The sequence below is a fragment of the Aristolochia californica genome, unplaced genomic scaffold (genome assembly GCF_029961685.1).
Source record: "Aristolochia californica isolate CCGP_79_NKW_82.1479 unplaced genomic scaffold, dmAriCali1.0.hap1 SCAF_6, whole genome shotgun sequence".
Taxonomy (NCBI): domain Eukaryota; kingdom Viridiplantae; phylum Streptophyta; class Magnoliopsida; order Piperales; family Aristolochiaceae; genus Aristolochia; species Aristolochia californica.
In genome coordinates, this window is record NW_027182257.1 from 32,921,827 (window position 1) to 32,931,319 (window position 9,493).

Consider the following 9,493-nt stretch of genomic DNA (forward strand, 5'->3'; position numbering starts at 1 on the left):
GACTATAATGGTAGAACTAAATTTACTTACCAAATTTGAGCAAGTATGTCCTATGGGTGGGGGGTGAGCAAGTGTGACTCAAGAGGGAGATAAAATATTTTTTCCCTTATGAATATGATGATTGTGGAAACTTTAAAAAAATCTCCAATAAGAAAGTTGTGAGATGGAACATAATAACAGAAACTTTCTAAAAAAGTGACTTCTCAAATAAGGCAATTACTTTTTAACACTAGTTGATCAATTTGGAAAGAAAATTGATCAACTGGTGTTAAAAAGTAATTGACTTTCTAATTCAAAATTTTAGAATAAGAGAGACTTAGGTTACTAATATTTGGAATTTAGACTAAGGAAACATGACTTTCTATTTCAAAATTTTTAGACTTTGCTAAAAAGGAAATTAAAGTCATATAGGAAAAGACTTCTCTTAAGTAAATTAATGTAATTTGAAATCAAAGAAAAGAAAATTTTAATGAAGTAAAGACAATCAGGTTCGTAAAATCTTGACTAGAGCTTGAAAACAATTAGGAAACTTAACCAACAATACTAATTAAAAAAGTGAAGCAAAAAATTGGGCTTAAATTCGGATTTTCGCATGCTGTTATGATACGAGCATGATCTAGGATTCTTTCAAAATGGACATCTCTCTCTAGAAAGATCATATTAAGAAACGGTTTTTAGGGATATAAAGTAGACTCACATAACTTTCTTCTGTGATTAAGTTCTCAATATAAATTCTTAGTAATTTAAAAAATCGTTTTGAATGTTGAGGCTTTTTACTGCTACACGAGCCTTTTATGTTGTTCAATGATTCTTTTTGAGTTGGAAACTAGACTCAAAGAACTTTACAATGGTATATAATTTTCTATATGAAACATACAGTAAGAGAGTGAAACATCTAATGAAAACTAGGAATTGGGAAAGAAGACAAAATGAAAACAACAAACTCCTCTTTTTATTTTATATTTTTCTTCTTCTTCTTCCTCTGTTTGTTCTCCATCTTCTTCTCTTTTTCCATGTAAGATCTTTGCTTGCTCAGATACCATGTTGATTTCTATGGCCAACACATAAACAAAAGAGATCTCAAGAGAAGGAGAGAAGAGAGAAACTCTAGCTCTTGGGGGAGAGGAGAGAGGAAACCAATGGAATCAATTCTTAATCTATGTTTTTTAGATGGAGATATCGATCTTGGAACAGTCAATGGTCATGCTGGTCAACGAAAAAAAGTACTCCGTTCGACTAGATTACAAAGTCCAAAATCTATTTGATTATTTATCTCAGAAGAAGTATATTTGTTGGAAGACAAGCTCAAACCCACACGACCAAGGAAGGCCCACATATCTAAGATTATTATAATATGGGCCACACAACCAAGGAAAGCCCACAAGATGGGCCCAATCCCATAAGAAGTAGGACCCACAATGATTACCATGAGCTGGCATCCTTATCACATCAGTTGGAAGATCAAGAAGGACTCACAAAAGTATCTTATCTTATGGTCATGTCAAAGAAGACTTTTAGTTTGAGTTATGTTTGTCTTTTATCTATATTGAGTTATTTAATTATGTTAGGATTGATCTTTAAGTGTTAGAGTTTGGGTGTAATTGGGAAGGGGGTAGTTTTATTGTAATTGGACTCTACTACCTTCCTCTATTATAAATAGAGGTTCATGTACTTTGATTACAACAAGATATTGATGTCAATGAAGTATTTCACTTTTAAATAAATTCAACAATATTTTGATGAGAAGTTATAATTGAATGAAAGATATTTAAGTCTAGTTTCACAAGGAGAAAATTTTATGTCAATCTGATCTATATTTAAAAATATATTTGCAGTGAAAGAATCAAAGATCATGGTGGTATCCTGTCGCATGCGAAGATTCGAGTTTAAGCTGAATTTTTTGCTTCACTTTTTGAGTTGTTGTTATTGATTAACAATATTAGGAATGTATTTCATGATCGACCCTTTGAAAGTTTTTGTTTGTTAACTAACGATATTTGGAAAGAATCTTTAGAAGATCATCTTATTTCCAGAAACATACCTTGATTTATTTATCAAAGAGAAGAAGTGTTCCTATTCTGAATTATGGCAACTTACCAAAAAAAGTAGTTACTTGATTTAATGTTGCAAATTACATAAGTATCTATGTGTTTCTTGGAAACTTTTCTTCTTTGGTTATTAGAAATCCTTGCAGCATATTAACAGTATGTTGGAGCAACACTTGGCGTACTTATTTCCTTAAGAAGTGAGTAGCCTCAAACAACCTATCACTCAGTGAAATCCTTTCAACTATAACTGGTCTAGCCTCGAGCTTTGCTTTTGGCTTTTATCCCACCTTTAAGAATCAGTTTCATTCTGTAATTATATATCTCAACCTGAACTATATTCAGAAACAAGACACTTATATCATTGGCTGCTAATTAGTTGGTTCAATATGGCTAGCTCTTAGTTTGGTGTCTGAATTAATCATTGATGCAATAAGCGTGGATGCAGCATCCATTACTATTTTATTCACTCTTTTCTATTTTCTAGAAGACCTCGTAGCAACTCTCAGAACCAGCGCCACTCAATTTAGTTATTATTTTTGAGAAGATTAACAACACTCAGTTCTACTTATTGGCAACTTATTACTTGGTTCCAGCTTATTATTTGGTGAACATCATCCTTATTCAAGGATGGACAACCTACAGTTTATTTCATGTGTCCTTATTACTCTTAAAGACTTTTACTATTTATCAGTTATCTACTACTATATAACAACGTATGTGGTATGCGTAAGTTGGGCATTGACTCATTACCACAACTGCTATTGTGTCTCTTTGATTGAGACATTGTTATTGAAGAAGAGCTCCTCGATTGCTTGCCTTGGGTTCATTATTTGTTGACTGTTGTTGGTATTGGTTCATATGATGAAGAATTTGAATTACTTCAAAAAATAAAGCACATGGTGGCCCCCCCAACTTCTTCATCTTATATTCCTATTGATTCCCCATTACCCTTTGATTATTTGGTAGTCTTTCTCCTACCATCATTTATTTGACTCTAGTTTATCCCCTTTTGCCAACTCTTTTTGGTGCATTGCTATGGTTGGTCCTTTTTATATACATGGGTGTTTTTAACTCCATCGAGACTTTTTATTGATACCTTTGGGTTTTTTATCGTCATCTTGTGAATGATAAGCATTAAACACTTTAGTGATTATTATCACTATTTTTTTTCAAAATCTTTTTAGGTTGGTTTTTACTTATGTCTTGTCACCCTTTTCTACTTTTGAGAGTATGTGTCTGATTTTGTACTTATCCTTGACTCCGTGATGGATGAGATCATTACTACATCTATTTATTTGTTTCAAGTTGAGATCACTGCCATTACCTCCCAACTTGAGGAGTGTTGGAAGATATGAATAAGCTGGAGTGTCATTGATATAACTAGTTTATGATTTTTGTCTCTTCTTCACTCTTACTAGGGTGAAGGGTATACTTGTAATATTGGTACTTTTAGCATCTATAAATAAAGCTTAAGGGGGAGGGTTAGAATAATTCCACTACCCAAATTCTTGAGCCTCTTTCTCATTCCCCAAATTCGTCACTCTTCTTCTCCTCCTCCTAAACCTTCTCTCCACAACTCTTCTTCTTCTTCTTCTTCTTCTTCTCACCCCTTAATCATCTTCTACTTTGATTATACATCATAGAATCCTAAGTCTTAATAGGCTACATGCTTCAAAAGGAAAAAGACATAAGAAGACATACACCAACTTACATAATTACACCTCTATGCCATCTCTATAGAAGTTCTGTTACAATGTGGGATCCACCATGATGCATGAGCTAGTGGGACAAACCATGAGAACGTGAGATACCAAGAAGAGTCCTCACCCAAGCTAGCACGAGTTAAGAAGATAAGACACACAAGCTGAAATGAGTTAGAAGATTTGAAGATCAAGTGGGACCCACAAAGATACCACGAACTGGTAATCTTATCAATATGAGCTGGAAGATCAATCCATAAGGATAAGGCCATGAGCTAGCCTCCTCCCTTATGTCCACGTTATTGAAGAAGAGTTTTAGTTCAACTTATATTAGACTTCTAGTAGATTGTGTTATCTTTTCATGATAGACTTATCTTAGAGAGTTAGAGTTGAAATGTAATTAAGAGATTCAAAGGTCAATTGTATAAGGACTCTATCACTTCCTCTACTATAAATAGAGGTATTGTAATTCGGAATTAATTAAGTTATACAATTCATTCTTAATCTCTCTCTTTGCTTGGCGCACATCACTCTTTTCCTCTTCTCTTCTATCTACCTGAGAGCTTTTCTTCCCTTTTCTTCTTTTTCTTCCTCCCTTCTCTTGCTTAGAATATTGGAAAATGGATCCTAAATTCAACATAGTATCAGAGCATTAAATTTAGGATCCCACGTCAAAAGGAATTCTCTAAACAAGATATGATCAACACCACTTAAAGAAGGTTCTTTTGTGAAGAAAGATCACAAACCATGAAATAAGTTCTTCATTTTTTTATTATTTTATGTTACTGGTTTCCGAATTTAGAAGATGATTTAAAGATGAGTATGTAAATGTTGTTCATCTTATGATATTGTGGATATGCATGCCTCTCCATCTAGAAGAAGCTATCAAAACAATTTTGTCGGTTTGGAAATTCTATTGACTGAGACCAGTCCATGATCAGATTATTGGATTTTTTTTTTTTTTGTGGGCACAAGAGTCCCCTAATATAGAAGATTTTTATTGAGACTCTTAAGAGTGGTATTATGGAAAAAAAATCAGAATAATGATTTAGCATCAATGCTAAAGTTCTCCACACATCGAATTGTTTGAAGAATACTACTTGGTGTTATTGTTAGAATTTTTTTGAAGAAGGGCCTATCATGGCCGAAGAGAATATGAATATCAAAGGTGATATATTGAGAATTACCTCTATACCCTTATGTGGGGTATCAAATTTTATAAGTTGGCCCACATCGCTTTAGAGGTTTCTTATAACAAAGGACCTACTTGGTCACCTCACCACCCGAGGACCACCTATTGATGAAGAAGATATTTTTTTATAAAAAAATAGTTGAAAAATGATACCTTGGTGATTAGTTGGCTAATCACCAATGTTGGAAGATAGGTCCAAGCCCACATGACCAAGGAAGGCCCACATATCTAAGAGTATTATAAGATGGGCCACACGACCAAGGAAAGCCCACAAGATGGGCCCAAACACATAAGAAGTAGGACCCACCATGATTACTACAAGCTGGCATCCTTATCACATATGTTGGAAGATGAAGAAGGACTCACAAATGCATCTTTATCTTATGGTCATGTCCTAGAAGAGTTCTAGTTTGATTTATGTTTATCTTTTATCTATATCGAGTCATTTAATTGTGCTAGGACTTATTTTTAAGTATTAGAATTTGGGAGTAATTGGGACAAAGGTAGTTTTATTGTAATTGGACTCTACTACCTTCCTCTATTATAAATAAAGGTTCATCTACTCAGATTATAATAAGTCAATGAATAAGTCAATGAAGCATTTCTTTTTTCCATAAATTCAACATGGTATCAGAGTAGGTTCTATGAGTTGACTTGGTCAACCATCAGAGAAAATGGGATCCTTTTCTCTAAACCCTAAACTCCAAGTCTAGGTTCTTAGTTATTTTTTTTAGTCCCTACACCAGTAGTTTTCTTTGCGTTTTTAACCTCTATACTGAGCTTTTCATATTGAAAATTATATATTGACAGAAAGATATTAGGGTTTAATTTCCAAGAAAAAATGATTTTTTCTAGTCGAAGTTATCTAAAAAGAGATATCTATATTTTAATGAGAGAAGGTCAGATTGTAAAAGAGGCTCGAGCAATAGTAGAAAGCTTCAGGTTCCAAGGTATTTTTTGCTATCAAGAACTAGACTTTATATGGAAAAATTTATCTCAAAATAAATATCTATAAGTCTATTCTTTTACATATTCAACCAATTTTTTATTGGAATTATCTACAAAGAGAAATCGATATTTGAAGCAACAAAGGTCGGATTGCAAAAGAGGTTCGATTAGCAGCAGAAAGCTTCAACTTTCGAGGTATTTTATGCTATCAAGAAAGAGAATTTATATGGAGAATTATATATAAAAATAAAGATATGTAAATCAATTTTCTTACCTAGTCAATAAATTCTCGGTATGAATTTTTTATAAGGATATATTGATCTTTGAATAGTCAATGGTCATTCTGGAAAAAAGATAAACAATACTTAATTCGGCCAGATGACAGAGACCGAAATCTATCAGATTATTTATCTTTTGATAATTATATTTTATGAAGAGATGTTATACTTGGATGAAATTTATTTAAGTCTACTTTCTTAAGGAGAAAATTTCATTTCAATCTGATATATATTTAAGGATATATTCGCATTGGAAGAATTAAAGGTCGTGCTGGTATTCTGTTGTATTGAAAAATCCGAATTTTTGCCCTTTGTTTTGCATCACTGTTTGAGTTGTTATATCAAGAAATATCTTACTTCTACCTGGTTTAAAGGGCTTATTACTATATCGATATTATTTTGGCGTATTGCTGCATCTATGATATTTGGTTCAAGCTGGGATCACTGCCATTACCTCCTAGCTTGAGAGGGAGAAGTAGAAGAAGTACAAGAAAGAAGTATTTTATTCCATATGTTGTGGATAAGTTTATGTGAAAAAGATATTTAAGAAAGGGGGAGCACAAAAGATGAAGCATATGCATTTAAGAAAAAATATTTATATCGGATTATGATTATTTCATGGGTCCTTCTACAAGGTTTATTATTTTGGTTCGTGTTGTTTTTGTTTGAAGATGGTCGTATTACATTACAACTGCTGCTATTATGTCTCTTTGGATGAGACATTATTATTGAAGAAGAGGTAGCCTCAGTACCTTTTCTCATACCATAATTTATTTGACACTAAAAAATATCACGGTTGGGACACCATGAGAGTCGGTGCTGGGATTGGGACACCATGATAATTTTAACTCTAAAAAATATCATAGTTGGGATACCATGAGAGTCGGTGTTCGGATTGGGACGCCATTACCAGACCCCCCCCCCCCCCCCCCCCCCCCTTGTAATGGCTTTTATTACTCCTGCCACTTGAGAGTCGTTGTCCTATGGAGGCACACGATGGTGGATACTTCAGAGCAATGCCAATAGACACACTACCTACAAAAGACGAAGTGTGCCATATATCCAACATTAGGACTGAAGTATGGAGCAATGTTTTATTGGTTAGGAGTGATTTTACTCTCACTTATATTTTGACAATAGGGCCTCGTGGAAGGACGCAACAGCGTGAGGGGGAGTTTGGAAGATGAAGGCATATTGGAAGATGTGCTATTTTATACCAAAAGATTCTATACATTATTTGAGCTATGAGTTCATGTTGTACTCTCACCCCTAGCTTGAGGAGGAGTGTTGGAAGATAGGCCCAAGCCCACATGATCAATGAAAGCCCACTTATCTTAGAGTAATGTAGATGGGCCACATAACCAACGAAGGTCCACAAGATGGGCCCAAACACATAAGAAGTAGGACCCACTATGATTACTATAAGCTGGCATCATTATCACTTAAGTTGGAAAATCAAGAAGGACTCACAAAGGCTTCTTTATCTTATGGTCACGTCCTAAAAGAGTTCTAGTTTGAGTTATGTTTGTATTTTATCTATATCGAGTTATTTAATTATGCTAGGACTTATCTTTTGTTGAATTTATGGAAAAGTGAAATACTTCATTGACACCAATAACTTGTTGTAATCAAAGTACATGAACCTCTATTTATATTAGAGGAAGGTAGTAGAGTCCAATTACAATAAAACTACCCTAGTCCCAATTACACCCAAACTCTAACACTTAAAGATAAGTCCTAACATAATTAAATAACTCAATATAAAGAAAAGTAAAACATAACTCAAACTAAAACTCTTCTTTGACGTGAACATAAGATAAGATACATTGGTGAGTCCTTCTTGATTTTCCAACAAATGTGATAATGATGCTAGCTCATGGTAATCATTGTGGGTCCTACTTCTTATGGGATTGGGCCCATCTTGCGGGCCTTCCTTGGTCGTGTGGCCCATCTTATAATAATCTTAGATATGTGGGCCTTCCTTTGTCGTGTGGGCTTGAGCTTATCTTCCAACACTCCCCCTCAAGCTGGGGGTGAGAGAACAACATGAACTCCCAGCTTGCTGCAAATGATGTATAAAATATTTTTGTGTAAAATGACACATCTTCCAATATGCCTTCATCTTCCTACATTCCCCCTCACGCTGTTGCGTCCTTCCATGAGGCCCTGCTAGCATAATATAAGTGAGAGTAAAAATCACTCCTAGCCGGTAAGCCATTGTTTCATACTCTAGTCCTAATGCTGGATATAGGGCACACTCCGTCTTCTATCGGTAGTGTGTCTATCGGCATTGCTCTGAAGTGTCCACCACTATGTCCCTCCACACGACAACGACTCTCAAGTCAGGGGGGGGGGGGGGGGGGGGGGATAACATAGATGTATAATAAGTTCCTCCATCATGGTTTCCCAACCGTGATATTTTTTGACTGGTCCTATCATGGTTTGCCAACCATGATATTTTTTGACAGGGTATTCTCTGTCACGGTTTCCCAACTGTGATATTTTTTATTTTTTATAGGGCCCACCATGGTTTCCTAACTGTGATATTTTTTGATAGGGTATCCTCCATCATGGTTTCCCAACTGTGATATTTTTTATGGGGTAAAATAAATGACGATACGAGGCCACCTCTTCTTGAATAATAATGTCCCCAATGAGACATAATAGTAGCAGTTGTATATAACACGACCATCTTCCAACACATATAACACGAACCAAATAATAATCATTATAAAAGAGCCCATGAAATAATCTGATATAAAAATTTCTTCTAAGATGCACAAACTTCATCTTTGTGCTCCCCTTTTCTTGAAAATTTCTTCTAAGATGCACAAACTTATTCACAACATATGAAATAAAATACATCTTTCTTGTATTTTTTCTACTTCTCTCCCTCAAGCTAGGAGGTAATGGCAGTGATCCAATCTTGAACCAAATGTCATAGATGCAACAATAGGCCCAAATAATAGAGATGTATAAATAAGCCCTCAAACCAGGAAGAACTGAGATATTTTTCTGATATATTAACTCAAAAAAGTAACACAAAACCATCGGCTTAAATTCGGATTTTCAATGTAACATAATACCAGCATGACCTTTGATTCTTCCAATGCGAATATTTCTTTAAATATAGATCAGATTAACAAGAAATTTTCTCATTATGAAATTAGACTTAAATACCTTTCATCCAAGTATAAATTCTCTTCATAAAATATAATTATTAAAAGATAAATAATCTGATAGATTTTGGTCTCTATCATCTGTCCGAACTAAGTGTTGTTTCTCCTTTTTTCCCAGAATGACCATCGACTCTTCCAAGAACAATAT